General features: G+C 32.9%; 1 protein-coding gene and 1 non-coding gene across 2 annotated transcripts in view; both read left to right on the top strand.

Annotated features, from left to right (window-relative positions):
- The window catches only part of LOC134473605 (MHC class II regulatory factor RFX1-like), a 55776-nt gene that overhangs the window by 29430 nt on the left and 11570 nt on the right, over positions 1–14776 (top strand). The gene's annotated exons all lie outside the window — the stretch shown is intronic.
- Positions 11972–12075, top strand: LOC111755232 (U6 spliceosomal RNA). Its single transcript, XR_002789802.1, has one exon. It is a non-coding gene; the product is annotated as a U6 spliceosomal RNA (small nuclear RNA).

Below are 14776 nucleotides of genomic sequence, written 5' to 3'. Positions count from 1 at the left end.
CTTCTTTCATTAAATTGATTCCTAAGTATTTCATTTTTTTGGATGCTAGTGTGAAGGGTGTGGCTTCTCTTATTTCTCTCTCAGTGATTTTGTTGTTAGTGTATAGGGATGCTATAGGTTTTTGAGTATTGACTTTGTATCCAGCTACATTGCTGAATTTATTTATTATATCTAGGAGTTTTTCCATGGAGTCTTGGGGGTCTTCTATGTAGAGTGTAATGTCATCTACAAATAATGACAATTTAACTTCTTCTTTTCCTATCCTTACTCCTTTTATTTCTCTCTCTTGTCTAATTGCTCTGGCTAGTATTTCCAGCAATGTGTTAAATAAGAGTAGTGATAATGTACGTCCTTGTCTTGTTCCTGATTTTAGGGTAAAGGTTTTCAGTTTCTGGCCATTTGATATGATGCTGGTTGTTGGTTTGTCATAAATGGCCTTTGTCATATTGAGGTAAAGACCATCTATTCTAATTCTCTGTAAGGTTCTTATCATGAATAAGTGTTGGACCTTATCAAAAGCTTTTTCTGCATCTATAGAAATAATCATGTGATTCTTATTTTTGACTCTATTGGTATGGTGGATTATGTTTATTGATTTATATATGTTGAACCATCCCTGCATTCCTGGGATGAATCCCAGTTGGTCAAGGTATATAATCTTCTCGATAATTTGCTGTATTCTATTTGCTAATATTTTACTGAGAATTTTTACATCTACATTTATTAGAGAGATTGGCCTGTAGTTCTCTTTTTTAGTTGGGTCTTTCTCAGGTTTTGGTACTAGAGTAATATGTGCTTCCAGGAATGAGTTAGGAAGAATTTCTTCTCCTTCAATTTCATTGAAGAATTTGAGAAGTGTCAGCATTAATCCTTCTTTGAGTTTCTTGTAGAATTCTGCAGTGAATCTGTTTGGGCCTGGGCTCTTATTTATTAGTAAAGATGTAATTACATTTTCAATTTCATTAATAGAAATTGGGTTATTTATCAGTTTTACATCTTCTTGACCCAGCTTTGGTATTTCATATGTTTGTAGGATTCTGTCCATTTCTTCTGTGTTATCAAGCCTATAAGATTAGAGATTTTCTAAACAGATATTGATGATCTTCTGTATTTCCACAGAGTCTGTAATGATTTCACCCTTTTCATTCATTATTACATGAATTTGAGTTTTTTCTTTCCTTTTTAAAATAAGGTTGGCTAGGGGCTTATCAATTTTATTTATTCTTTCAAAGAACCAACTCTTTGATTCACTGATTCTTTGGATTGTTTTCTTAGTCTCTATTGTATTGATTTCTGCTCTGATCTTTGTAATTTCCTCCCTTCTTTTGGCTTTGGGTTTGACTTGCTCTTTTTTTTCTAAATATTTGAGGTGTAGCATCAGGTTGTTTGCTTATGTTTGTTCTCTTTTCTTGATGTGAGAATGCACAGCAATACATTTTCCACTGAGGATTGCTTTCATTGCATCCCACAGATTCCAGTAAGTTGTACTTGTATTTTTGTTTGCTTGTAGATATTGTTTAATTTCTTCATTAACTTCCTGTGTGACCCACTGATTGCTATGGAGTGTATTATTTAATTTCTATGTGTTTGTGGGGTTTTTGCAGTTTCCTTTATCATTAATTTCTAGTTTCAAGGCGCTATGATCTGATAACATGCACGGGATAATTTCAATTCTTTTTCATTTAGTTAAATATGTTCTGTGGGCTATTATATCATCTATTTTAGAGAATGTCCCATGCACTGCTGAGAAGAATGTATATTCTGATGTTCTTGGGTGGACCACTCTGTATATGTCTATCAAGTCCATTTGTTCACAGGTGAGATTCAGTTCTTTTATTTCTTTGCTGATTTTCTGTTTGGTTGGTCTGTCCATTGATGTCAATGGTGTGTTACAGTCTCATGTTATAATTGTGTTATTGCTTATTTGATTTTTCATTTCTATCAATACTTGTTTTGTATAGCTGGGTGCTCCCGAATTTGGTGCATATAAGATTGTTATCTCTTCCTCTTGAAGTTTCCCCCTAATTAGTATGTAGTGACCTTCTTTATCTCTTTGGATCATTCTTGGCTTGAAATTCACATTGTCTGCAAACAAAATAGCTACCCCCAATTTTTGGGGGGTTCCTGTTGCATGAAGTCCATCCTTTGACTTTCAGTCTATGAGACTCAATGTGTTTCTCTTTGAGTTAGATGGGTTTCTTGTAGACAGCATGTGGTTGGATGTTGTTTCTTGATCCATTCTGCCAGTCTGTTTCTTTTAATTGGTGAATTGAGGCCATTTACATTAATGGTTATAACTGACATATATTGGTTTATTTTTGACGTTATCTTTCTACTATTGCTTCTTTATCTTTCCACTCTGTTTGTCTGCCTTGCTTAATGGTTTTTTTCTATCTAGAATGTCTTTCAGTATTCTTTGCAGGGTTGGTTTGGTGATCATGAAATTTTTCAACTGTTCTTTGTCATAGAAGTATCTTATTTCTCCATCGATTTTGAAAGACAGTTTTTCAGGGTACATCAGTCTGGGTCTAAAATCATTTTCCTTTAGGATCTGTCATACTTCAATCCATGTTCTTCTTGACTTCACTGTTTGTGTTGAGAAGTCTGCTGTGATTCTGATAGGTTTTCCCTTATAGGTGATCTGTCTCTTCTAATAGTTTTTAATATTCTGTTCATATGTTGGATTTCTGGGATGCTGATCATTATATGTGTTGGTGTAGTTTTATTTTGGTTGTTGCTATTTGGAGTTCTATATGCTTCACTGATCTGTATGTCAGTTTCCATTCTCATGTTTGGGAAATTTTCAGTTATTACTTCTCTAAATATCCTCTTGCTATCATTTGCATTGTCCCCTTCTTTTTCATTTATTCCAATCAATCTTATGTTTTTCTTTGCCTCCTCTTGCAGTTGTTAAATTGTTATTTCCTAATTCCTTGTTATTTTTAAAATATCTTTCCTTTCTGTTCACTAGCTTCAGTCTTGTCTTCAAGGTCTGAAATTCTATCTTCACTTTTGTTGAGGTAGTTTTGCCAATTTTCAATGGAGTTTTTGATTTCCTGTATATCTCTTTGAATCTGCTTCATGCATTGTTTGTTTCTTATATTGTTCATTCAGGGTTTCCATCTTTTTGCATTGGTCCTCTAATATTTAAATATGTCTTCTTTAGATGTATTTAGCATTTCTTTCATTACATTTATCAGTTTTTTCTTTTACCTAGGAGAGTATTTCTGATTTGAGTTCTTTCATAGTTTCCCAGAGTTGTTTCTTTATTTCAGTTGATATCATTTCAGGCATTTCAAGTGTATGGCTTATATTTTCTTCTATGTACGTGGCTCCTAGGCTTGCTTGGGATGGGCTGGAGGTTTGAGATTGCATTTTGGTCTTTTGTTTTGTCATTTTCCTATATTTTCAGGTTTAGAGGGATGTTCCAAAGCTTCCCACGGGCATGCTGGAAATGACCTCCTGTGCCCACAGCTTCCCAGGACTGATTGGAGGTTGCTGGGCATGGCCCAGTCAGGCTTGTAGGGGCTCCTGTGGGTCCTCTGGTGGTCTAGGACACTGGGCAGGGCCCTGACAGCTGGGGGCAGTGGTCCAGAGCACTCCCTGAGCTAGCACATGTGCACTGGAACTTACCTCCTGAGACCTCAGTTTCCAGGGCTCAGTTGAGGTGGCTAGGCATGGCCCAGTCAGGCCCATGGGATCTCCCATGCCTCCTAAGGTTGTTCAGAAAGCTGGGCGAGGTCCTAGCCACCGGAGGCGACAGTCCAGAGCTCTCCCCGAGTGAGTACAAGTGTGCTGGAAATCACTTCACATGCCTTCAGCTCCAGGGGCTCAACCAAGGTGGCTAGGCATCGCCTATTCAGGCCCATGGGATCTCCCATGCCTCCTGTGGTCTGTGGCATCATTTTAGAGTAAACGGTACAGCAAAGATGATGGCTTCTGCCATTATTTTTCAACATTACTAAAATTTTAATAAATCAGTATTTTTACAAGTTACCATAATAATTTTCAATTATGTAGAAGATCATCTGATTACATTGCTATTATTCTTTGTAAATGATTAAAATGTTTTAATAGGTGCTGATATTCTTAATTTTGGCTGTGTTTTACTAGATGCTCCAGTTCCGTTTGTCTAATTTCTTGTCCCAGGCAACTTTATTTAACTTTATAGCCACTTTTACTCATGGTTGACTGCACTGTCTAAGTCAATGATAGTTGCATTATATGCATTATGTCTTTTAACCCTACAATAGCTTTTAATTGAATACTTTCCTTATCGTACAGGGAAATGAATTTAGGTACTTCCCATAACCCTATATTCTTAGTTCATTTTTCTTTTCTCCCTTTCTTTTTATTTTGACACATGATCTCACTATGTTGTCTAACTTCCCAGGATGGGCTTACCCTTGTGATTCTTTTTCTTCTGACTCTGAGTGCTGGGATTAAGGTGTGAGTCACCTTGCTTGACTGACACTAGTGCTCCCGATTCCATTTCACACATGAAGGACTATACTTTGGCAAGTTGTGTGTATGTGAGAGAGAAAAGGGTAAAAAGACTCCTAAGACTGGTATAAGTGACATATGGTTAAATAGAAGTCTATCATTGAACAACTGGCACTGACATCTGATTCCATATACTTTAATGCATTAGAACACTAAAAAGTTAAACAGAATCCAGTGAAATGGATGCTAATTCATTTATTAATGTTTTTCATTTAGTTTGTTGGCAACTGATAGTAGTTTTATGCCTTTTCATCAATAAGAAAATGAATCCTATTTAAATGCTTTAAGTGGTGTTAGAGACAGATTTACTTTTATTGGATGAATTCTGCTTTGGTCAAGTATCAAACAAATAAACAAAATTCCTACTGCTGAATGAAAGTTTAATTAAATACCATTCTCTGGTTTTTACAATGAGAGATAAAGATCAATATTTGTTATATTTTTAAGCTTCATACAGATTATAACTTAGAAACCAGTAATGAAAGTATTTAGAAAGACTGAAATTTACATAAAGGGACAAACTGAGAAAGATGTTTTCCTACTCTATATATTTTAAATAATATATCAAATGTTTATCTTATTTATATTTACATACATAATAAATTCAAGTGGTTATTTAATGTTATTGTTAGAAGTAGTGATAAAATGGATTATCAGTGGACAATCTTAGTATTGGGGATTACATTGCTAATCAGGTATCAGTTGTTCAGGTATCAGTCAACTCACCATTGTCTACATGGCTTTTTGTTATTGGCATCATTCCTCTCCATTTTTCTTCATCCTTTGAGCAGCTCTAGGATTCAATTCACCCATTATTCACCCATTATTGCCCACTCCACTTTTTCGAGGTTTTCTTCTCTACTTACAGAGTGCAGCTCAATTTTCCTTAGTATTAAATACAAGATTTTAAATTCTGACTTTGGTTCACCATCATAAATATTCTACATTGAACTCATGCAATTCTATAAAAATTCTGTGTAGTTCTTTTGTTCTTATTTTTGGTTGCTAATATTCCTGTTTGAATGGTTTCTCCCCTCTTGTTTACAAAGCTATTACTCATTCATCAAGAAGCAGCTCAAAAACTGTTCCTTTTCTGAGCTCCTTTTCATATTTCAGTTACTGGTACCATGATTTGTCAAACTTAAGTCATCTATCCACTGTTCTCCTGAGTACTGTATATTTACATCACAGGTCATATTACATTGTATTTTCATAAACTGGTTATGCAGTTTGTTTCCATAGCTTAAATTCAAGTTCTGCAATGTAGGAGTAACCTTGCATTCACCTTTCTGTAACTGGTGTCAAATTTGGAGCATTAGTGTGTTAGCCGGTAGACACTCACAGTGATTACTGATCCAAAGGTGTTTTATTATTAAAGTTTACTTCATTTGATAAGGTACCAAAGTGCATGATGAGAGGAAAAAATCAAAAGATAGCACTGCTTTACTAATAAATTGTTTTCCAAGGTATAGTTACTTGAATCCAAATATGACTGGGCTAGGGTGAAACAAGGTAAGATTCTTCCTAAACTTCCAAAAATAAAAACTGAACATCTAAGAGAAAATTATTTTCAATACATGGGAGAGAAAACATTTTCAGAAATATACCTTGAGGCTTTTATACATAAATAAATGCAACTGGAGATGATATTCGTAAGTGAAATAAATCAGACTCACATTTGTAAATATTGTATTGTCTCCCTAGTGTAAAACACTGAAAGGGTAAATAAGATCCAAAATGTACAACAGATATTGTGAAAGTGAAAAGGAAATAATATGATCAAAAAGAAGGAACAACTGGGATAGGGAAAAGGAGACAAGTAATAAGGAAAAAGATTTTACATGTACGTGTATGCATATATACACACATATATATGCAAGGTAGATACCTATGCTACTAATTTCTGTTTTTCATCAAAGAGAACAGTTTATACATTCATTGCGTGATATTTTTCATGCCTAGATCTTGCAGTTTGAACCACTATTTTGAAGATAACAATATGCAACATTTTAACCAGTGTTCTCCCATTATTTTGTTTTGAAATTCTGTATCATCGGGGCCAGGGGTTTAGCTCAGTGGTGTAAATGCCTGCTTGGCAAACGGCAAAAAAGAAATTCTGTTTCATAGTTTTTATTCTTTTTTTCATTAAAATAAAAAAGAAAGAAAAGAGTTGGGCGTGGAGGCACATGCCTGTCATCCCAGCACTCAGAAGGTGGAGGCAGGAGGATCACTGCAAGTTTGGAACCAGCCTGGGCTACAAACTGAGTTCAAGACCAGCCTAAACCGCATAGTGAGAATCTGTATCACACCCCCCCCCTCCAAAAAAAAGAAAAAGAAAAAAAAAAAACAAGCAAGGAAAAAACCCAAATATTTAATCTTCTTCCACAAGCTACCTGGTCGTTTCAACTCAGAGGTTCAATAATAGGAACTTTTGGATGTATCATCTTTCCAGGTTTTAAAGTCCTTAGGCCACATAACGCTCTAAACCGAGTGAGCAGAGTGCCAAATAATAGACCCACAATGACAAATTAACTTTCAATATTGTCACCTTGTTGCCAGTGGCAAAAGCAATGATAGCAATGATAAATATACAACCCTCCATCTACTAATATACATAATGCAGTTAAAATCTTTGGGGGCCAATTTCTACAATATGCACCATGTTTTCATGTTTTTATAATACTGCATGAATGAAAAAATTGACCTTAAATAATAAACTGCTCCAAATTTTCCTCTATATAATTTACTGTCCCATGGATCTTTAATATTTTTTTTGTTTTAAATTCCTTTGGAAATGGCAAAGCCAGTGAATCATTTCAATTCCTCAAGAATATTCTCAGTTTTGAGCACTTACATTATTTTAGTTAGGCTCATGAAATACATTTATCCAGAAGATTTTGCTTCCTTTGTATATTCTAATAGTACCTTAAAAATCTAAATGTATTTAAGAGTTTCACCACATTTAAGCCTGTATAGACACATAAAACTGGAAGCATTTTAAAATTAGTAATATTGCATATCCTGCCTATTAAAATTTAACTTGGAGGTTGAATTAATACAGAAACAAGAATGATAAGTTTTATATTACTGCAGAATTTTTAACTGGACAATATATTTGCCACAAAATAATTATTTTGTTTAATGAGGTCCTTTATTATTATTGTTGTTGTTGTTGTTGTTACTGGGAATTGAACTCATGACTTCATGCTTACCAGGCAAGCACTTGAACCACTGACTAAATCCCTAAGCCCTATAAATGTTTAAAAAATTAGAAAAGGGGGGCTGGGGATTTAGCTCAGCGGCATAAGCACCTGACTTGCAAGCATGCAGTCGTGAGTTCAATCCCCGGTACCGATAAAAAGACAAAAAAAAAAAAAAAAGAGAGAGAAAAGATTTTTACCACACCTAGTTTTATGTATGTTTTAAAAACATCTTCTAAACTACTGAACATATTTTAAAACTAGAAAAATTATATGGCATTAATGAATAAATTCCATCATCTTCAAGTCATATTGTTTTGAAGTAAGAGTGCTGTTAACCTATAATTCACTTTTCTTTTTAGAATTTTGTCTCTTCTGGGTAATCAAAATTATTATTATCCACAAAACACAGCAACTCATTAAAGTGTCCATACCATGTTAGATCGACATGTCTAACTTCATGCTTCTCAGAAAACATTTTAAATGTTCATATGTCATAGTTTTCTATCTTAAAGTTAAATGGAATCAATATTAATAAACAAACATATTCAAATATAAACTAAACATTTAACAGGCTAAGGAAAATCAACACAAGATTTGTATAAAAGTATTTAGCTTATAAATTCTAAAATAGAAAGGAAAGCAAGATTAAAGCTCCCTTTTATGAAATGTAAAATAATAATGGGGTTTTATTTTCCATAGTTGCAGAGTGAAAAGTATTAGCCAGTGCCGTGGTATTTTGAAATTGAATGTTACAGAATGAATATATTTTTATTTAAAAAGAGACCTGACATGTTTTGTCTTAACACTTACATTCTCAATATAAATCATCATTATAAACCTAGCAGAAAAATATTCTGTGTAAACCAAAGACCACTTCGAAGATAAATAAATAGTGATTAAGTGAGCTTATTCTGTGGGCCTAAAATGTATAGAATTACTGCTTTTTTAACACATGAGTATTTGATGTCTAAAATTTTTCATACGGTAACTAAAATAATTCTCCCTTTGTTTCTTATTTCCCCTAAAGCAAGATGTTTAAGCCATCTTTATGTTTGTTCAAATTTCCTTGGATGTTCATTGTAAATATATGCACCATAATCAGAATTAAATTTCTTAAAAATTAGATAAGATAATTTTATAATATATCAAGGCATATCATGTGTGGCATAGTTGTATGCAAAATTTTAGATTTATTTGTGAGGATTTTCAAACTTGGTTTTGCAAACATAAGATCTGAAGACAATTACATTCAATTGGTGCACACAGCCATTAATCACTACACGTCATTAAAAATTTTAAAAGACACTTTTTCATTTACTTGATTAAAGGAAGCAACTAATAAACAATTGTGTTTAATAATGAGGAAATTCTATAAGAAAAGCTTACATGGAAAAGAGAATAGAAAATATGGAAAAGATATCTTATGTGTGTGCCTGTCTCCAACATTACCTCTCCAATTCCTGAAATCCTAAGTTTTACATTAGATTTCAAAGACCTTCTTAAAATGATAGGACATTTTTTCAGATGATAAGATTTTCCCTTTAATTTAATGCACTGTGTTTAAGAATCCTATTTTGGTATGTTCTATGTATTATAAAGCATGGCATTCAGTAAAGAAAATTTGATTAGTACATAATGATGCAATTAAAATATAGCTATCATTTTATCTATCTTGAAAAATGAATAGTCATGTTGATCTTGTTTATGAAAATGATGCCAAAGAACGGATGTACTTCAATGCAACAGGGTCTGTCCTCTCAAATCAAGACACATCAGTTTCCCTGATCAAATACAGTAGATGACTAGAATTCCTAGTGAAATGTTCTGGAAATAGAATTTCCCTTTAACTCAAAGATTTTTAATATTGCATATCATTTTACCCTTAACTCATGGGACACAGGCATGCAGCATTATCTAAATTTGTTTCTTTGATTGCTAGTTTCTAAATATTATAGATCTCTTAAATGCAAACTTGATGACTACATTTTTAAGTTGAATGTCATGATTGGTTTCAAAATAAATAAAACTTGGCTAACTAAAAACAGCTGGACTTGCTAAATTTTTTAAATTTTATTTTAAGTACAGATTCAGGCTGATTAAATAGATGCACAAAAGTAAAAGAAGTAATTACTTCTTGCTTCTAAAACTTTTGAAACTTCTAATTAGTGATTTTGCACACATACAGCATATATAATTTCCCAGATACCATTAGAGGACTCACCAGTACCCAGATAACACCATGAGGTTGACTTTTGTTTTATTTTAAAAACAATAAAATTTGTTTAACTTGCTAAAGAATGTATAGGTCATTGATAATAAGCAAGTAGAACCTGGATGAGTATGCATAGTATACTAAGAAAACTGTAAAGGTGAAATACAACTTTAATGCTAATGCAATATTTTTTAAATATTCTGAAATAAAGATTTTGTGTGATTGTAGGAAAATATAACAACCACAGCAACACATAGAAGTCTAAAATAATAGTATTAGTATTCATATGGTATATGAAATGATGTTCGTTGTATTCTACATGAGTTATAGTAAAAATACAGTGAACATTTAAATTAAAAGTGATTTATTACAGTCAAAGACATAATGACATGTATCACCCTGAAATTTCTCCCCCTTACTTCACTTGGAACACAATTATTGTGTCATTCCTGCCACTGTCTGGAGCAATTCTAGAAGTCATTTTCATGAATATCTTTAGCTGCACTGCATGTTTATCTCAAGGTGCTGAATAAATTCCAAATGTTAACCTTTAATGGTCATTTTGACTTTGATAAAGAGCTAAAGACACATGGAACCAGGACTGATGAATAGGGTAGATGAGGACACATGGTGATTTTGGGGGGGTTGGGGAGTGGCCTTCAATCGGATGTTACTCTCCAATGGAAGTGTATTTTTTAAATCACAATTTGTAAATACATTCACAAAAGAAAGCTTCCGGAACTGCTTAAGTGATAGGAATGATGGGATAAATGCATTTGAAGCTAATGGTAGTATTTTGAGTTGAACTGAAGGCAGAATTTCTGTTATTGTAATTTTTTAAAAATGTTAACACATTGTATTGTTTGTTTACTCCTTATATTATTAGTTCAGTTCTTGTAGTTTTCTTTATTATTGTTCTCCATTAAGTATAACAGAAACTGCTGAAATAAATTATTTGGTTAGAGGAAGAAATTAGTATGTATTTTTGATGGGCTGTATAATTTTCCATTGTTAAGCAAATATTGTGGTTTTATGGTATTTTATCTAGTATTTTATTTTATGAGTATCTTTTATTAATTATAACCACCAAGTCTTATGATAGAACTGCAATTAGAAACTGAAAGGATTTACAATCCAGTTGCCATCTCTAGTCAAATGAGACAAAAATATGTGTGATTTGTTCTCCCAAACAGCGCTGATCTCAACCACAATAACTCCTCATGCTTAGTAGTTTCATAGATGACTTTTGGCAGTTCTGTCAAACACAGTACCAGAGCCTTTCATTAGAAATATTAATTTATCTAAGAATTTTTACAGTAAGGCCAGAAACGTGTACTTACTAAAGTCCAAATGTTTGTACACTCAAAGAATTTTGATATTCTGATATGTAATTAAAACACCTAAGGCAAAGAAAATGTGCTCGTTGATGTTCAGATTGGGTAAAACCTTAGTGAAACACTTCTTTAGTATGTCTGCTTTTCTCTGTGTGACTTCCAACAAAAGCTGTACTAAATATTTACAAATTGTAAATGCTCTTCTTAAAATAGGAAAATGCTATTCGTCTTTATGGATATAAGTAAGTCTGGCCTTATGATTATTGTATTTTGCTTTGTGTTTTTGTTGTTTTTACTCAGATAATCTTATATAGATTAACACAAAGAAAACTTGTGCACTAGAACAAGATTTATTATCAAAAATAAAAGTTCAGGAAACTATAGCAGTTCTAAGCTTTAGAGTACTAAAAAAAATAACAGAAATCCCAATAGGAGAAAACACAAAAGATTACAGTGTTTATATTTTTATTTTGTAAGAGCACATATTTCTTTGGATATTTTATGTAGTCATTAAGCAATTAGCTTTTGTTTTGTGTTAATTAATAAGCAAAGATAATTTTAATACACTATGGCAAAATTAAGAGTTATTTCAAATTTTCATAAGCTTTTGTTATCTCTGTGTCTGGAACATTTATTTGTTATAATAGTGAAATAACAGACAAATACATGTGTCCTAAAATATTTAAGGCAAATTTATGCTTTGAAACTACATTGTTAGAGCTCGCTTCAGCAGCACATGTACAAAGCTGGAACGATATAGAGAAGATTGGGATGGCCCCTGTGCAAAGATGACACGCAAATTCCTGAAGTGTTCTGTATTTTAAAAAAGGAAAATAAAATGAAAATACTAGCAAATGTGTGTACCATACAACATATTTATCCTTCATAATAATATTTTCATTTTATTGCAGTTGTTCATCTAAAATAGTACCGTATATGCTGAATTCATTTATCAATTGCTCCATTTTCTGCTTATATAACTAAATTAATTATTTCAGGATCAACAGACTTGTGTCTGGCATTAATGTTAAGTGTGGTGCTTAGTAAATGCCCAAAGTTTGTTTCTGCTTAGGTGGTGCCTGGGTGACTCCCTCATAAATGTTACTAAGTATAGTATATGTTATAGAAAAAATATTGATAAATATTGCCCCTATCTTCTGTCGTTTATTCTTACTAGATCAATATCTTACTTTTTTCACATATTTTAATACAGTTAGGTCCCTAAGAAAATATCAGTTAAACAACTGAGAGAAATAGCTAAAAATAGTGTGTTGGTAGCTGGGCATGGTGGTGTCACCTGTAATCCCAGCACTTGGGAATCTGAGGCAGGAGGATCACTGCAAGCTTGAGTTCAGAGTCAGCCTGAACTACATAGTGAGACCCTGTCTCAAAAATAAAAAATAAAAACTGTGCTATTCAAAAGAAATATTATTCCTTGTCCATTATTTTTTTAAATATTATGACCAAACAACCTTTTTATAGATTTTTATGGGCTTATCTCTTTTTTAATCATATTTTACTATCTATTAATATTGAGATAACATGAGAAGAATGTGTCAGTATCATTCTGTGAGTCCACTTCATTAGCTAAGGTAAAGCATATATTACCATTGCGATCTATTGTTTTACATGCTACTTTGCATATCGAAGTAAATCATATTCTGATAGAGATAGTTTTGTTTCCCAAACAGAGTATTAAGACTTTGAAATATTGTTCTGGAGAATAGGAAATTTCAATTTCAGAATGAATGAAGTCAGTGTAGCTAACTAACCTATTATAATACAATAGTTATAGAATAGTATAGAATCGCTTCAATGGATAGTTGTATCAAACAAAAGAGAATGAGAATTGGGTCACACAACAAAATCTGTCTTCCACAAATACATTACAATTTAAAATCCATCAAAATTTTTAAAAGGAATTTTTTTATTTCCTTAGATTTTTCAGTATGGTTATATCTATAATTATTAGGATGGAAACTACTGTCAAATTGACAATAAGGAATTTTACAAACGTATAAAGAAACTAAGAATTTATCATATCTAAGCATTTTAAGATTTAGTATCCTTTATGAAGTTACTTTTTAAAAATTAGAAGCAAAGATAATATCAAAATGGTAGAGGTAAAATCATTCAGTCTTAATAAAAAATTACACAATTTCAAGTGTATTTTAAATATTTACCTCTGATTGTTCCCAAATAAACATTTAGTAGGCAATAAAAATATTTTTGTTTATCATTTTAGTTTAGACATAATGTTTAATCCTGCCAAATGTTGTTGGCAGGATTTTGGAATTAGCATTCAAATAATGTGTTTATAAAATTCCAACTTAAAATTATTTTAGAATGCAGAGATTCTACATATTTAGAGTTCTTACAATGCACCAAACTTTTAATTAAATTCTTAATTTTAACAAGGATCTTTAAGGAAAAAAGCAATGTATTTTTTTTATCAGTACTGGGGATTTAATTCACAAACACACACTTGTAAAGCAGGTAGTACGCCACTGAGCTAAATCCCTGACACCTAAAAGCAATATTTTTAAAGAGGTATCTTTTAAAAATTATGTCTATAGTAGAATGTATTATGCTTTGGATGGATCACTTAAAAACATGAATACCATTAAAGAAAAATATAATGAAAAACTATTATGCCATGAAATATCATCTTACCACTGCATATTAATAATGTGTATTAATAATACTTGCTAAAATAAAATATTTACAATAATCACCAAGAAAAGTATAGATTGCAAAACAGTGTGTGTAGGAGAAACATTTTTTATGTTTCAGGATATTAATAGAAAATACTAGAAAAACATTCCCAGTTCTAAAAATAAAATAATCATGCAGAGGTTTAATTTTAGTAGTACCTATTATTAATAAATGACATTTCAAAAGGACATGTTATAGTTCAACCAAGTGTAAATACTAAATATTTATCATGTTCATTAATAACCCTTACATAAATTCTGTGAGATAGATACTATTACTACTTTTATTTTAGCAATCAGAAAATTGAGACTGGTGAAAATAAATAATTTGGGAATGGCTGCAGCTCTAGGGTAAATGGAGCTCAGCCCTGGGCATATCCCCCTTCCTGTGTAGTAAAGCCTGCCTCCGCTGAACCCTGCAGCTGTGTGGCCGTGTCAACCTGCCAGCTGCCCACGGTCATTCCCAGTGGGCCAGGGGGTCTCCACAAGGACACATCTGCTGACCACCGAGGCTTCTCTCACACGATGACCACTCTGCAGAGCTCCCCTCTCGCCCCTCCTCTAGCTTGAGGCTTCTGCAGCATTTTTCATGCTGTTTCTTATCAAGGAGAAGGGTAGAGAGTGATCAAGACTCCAGGTCACCCCTTCATAGATGATGCCCTGGCTTTTTCCAGTGAACAAAGTCTTAGGGAAGTTGTGGACAGGTCAGGCAGGACCTTCCTAGGGCCCCTTGGCACACAGTCTGGTCACAAGCAGAAGCCCTTTGATGATCTCAAGAATGAAGCTGAGTGCCTTGGAAGCAGCCCCAGG

Source organism: Cavia porcellus, unplaced genomic scaffold, assembly GCF_034190915.1.
Source record: "Cavia porcellus strain 051 isolate PalLab524CR breed Dunkin Hartley unplaced genomic scaffold, mCavPor4.1 scaffold_27, whole genome shotgun sequence".
NCBI lineage: Eukaryota > Metazoa > Chordata > Mammalia > Rodentia > Caviidae > Cavia > Cavia porcellus.
Note: the sequence above shows the minus strand (reverse complement) of the source record. Positions and strands in the feature narration are given on the sequence as shown.